This window comes from Chanos chanos, chromosome 16 (genome assembly GCF_902362185.1).
Source record: "Chanos chanos chromosome 16, fChaCha1.1, whole genome shotgun sequence".
Taxonomy (NCBI): Eukaryota; Metazoa; Chordata; class Actinopteri; order Gonorynchiformes; family Chanidae; genus Chanos; species Chanos chanos.
In genome coordinates, this window is record NC_044510.1 from 3,089,921 (window position 1) to 3,091,715 (window position 1,795).

At 45.1% G+C, this 1,795-nt stretch overlaps 1 non-coding gene across 1 annotated transcript; it reads right to left on the reverse strand.

Annotated features, from left to right (window-relative positions):
• Nucleotides 1–478: 478 nt before the first annotated feature.
• Nucleotides 479–550, reverse strand: trnar-ccu (transfer RNA arginine (anticodon CCU)). Its single transcript has one exon. It is a non-coding gene; the product is annotated as a tRNA-Arg (tRNA).
• Between the last annotated feature and the right edge of the window lie 1,245 nt (nucleotides 551–1,795).

A 1,795-nucleotide genomic window follows, 5' to 3' on the forward strand; every position in this document is an offset into this window, starting at 1 on the left:
TTTAATGAGAGGTATGTGGCTGGTTGAAGTTTTCAACTAGTCGATCTATTCCGGGCAAGAAGAAGAAGAAGAAGAAGAAGAAGAAGAAGAAGAAGAAGCTCCCCAATGCAATGATGCTTCTTTGCCTTGGCGATGTAGAGGCTGACTTGGTATGATGCCTTCAGTGCTGCTCTGATCCCTTTGAATGCCTGGTAGATAACAGTGAGGATCATTAAAAATCACCACCCTCACATGTCACCACCACATTAGTCACACACGCATGGACATTTGTCCGGCATGGAAACTGACATGGACACGAGATCTTGCTGTACATTGGTTCTCAGTCCACCAACCCATTGCAGTCAACACTCAGTCAAATTGACCTGGCTCAAGTCACCTTAGAGCCAAATTAAAAACTGAGTAGCAGAGGATGGTTTCGATCCATCGACCTCTGGGTTATGGGCCCAGCACGCTTCCGCTGCGCCACTCTGCTCACTAACACCCCAGATGGGACTTGAACCCACAATCCCTGGCTTAGGAGGCCAGTGCCTTATCCATTAGGCACTGGGGCTGGTTTGAGCTAGTTACCAGTCCTCATTCAGTCCTGGTTAGGGTGGAGTGAAGCACATTGTGAGACAGGAAGTCCTTTGAAATCTGATAAAACTCAAAAAAAAAAAAAAAAAAAACAGTGGTCAGCACTGTTGCCTCACAGCAAGAAGGCTCTGGGTTCAAATCCCATCCCAGATCTTTTCTGCATGGAGTTTGCATGCTCTCCCCGTCTTTGCATGGGTTTCCTCAGGGTGCTCTGGTTTCACTGCTCCTAGCTCATAGGGTGTATTGCTCACTGCTCTAGTGTGTGTGTGCTCATTGGTGTTAGGATGGGTCAAATGCAGACGCTGCATTCCATTGCTCAGTGTGCGTGTGAGAAATAAAGTACTTGTACTTCTTGTCAATGCTGCAATATCTTGTATGAAAAAAAGCATAACAAAAAGTGCTCATGATGTTGTAGCTGTCCAATGTGCAACACCCATCAGCCCGATCTGCAGTACATGTGCGCCAAGATTTCACACATGCATACACCAATTATAGTTTACGCACTACTCAATTTGCGCAGTGCATATTCGGCAGGGGACACAGAAACATGGTGTAACGTAACACACATTGCAAATTGGGCAGTGTCGTAAACTATGATTGGTATATGCGTTAGGAGTGTAACGGTACGTAAAAGTCACGGTTCGGTACGTACCTCGGTTTTGAAGTCAAAGTTCGGTGCAGTTTCGGTACAGTGAAAAGAGACATGCAAAACATGAAATTTCTTTTCAGTTATTATGAGTCTGGACTGGAGGACAACAAGGAAAGACCTTTGAATGTCAAAAAGTTTAACACTTAAAAGCTTGAAATAACAGCAAGCTTTTATATTTTTGGCATGGAACTACAGGACCAGTTTAGATGGGCTTCTCTGTGGTGGTTGCCCAAACGCACAAGGCGCTTTCGCAGAATTCCCTTGGTATCACAGGGCGCAAATGTAGTGGTGTGCAGGCCGCGAACAAGTCCTTCTTTTTTTGGAACAACTCCTTTTAACTGAGTCATTCATACCAGTTTGCCAGCACAACTGAGTCGTTCTTTTTTTTTTTTGTTCTTTTCTTTCTAATTCAGCTGCTCCCAGTCAACTGCACCCAGTCGGTCAGAAACCTTTGGTATCACTACACAGGGCGCACAGCAACGGGGCAATAACATTCAGCAAAGAGCACAAACGTGTGGACTAATGCGCCCAAAAAATAGGTTGCAGTACTGCTCACCTCTTAATAAAACAGAC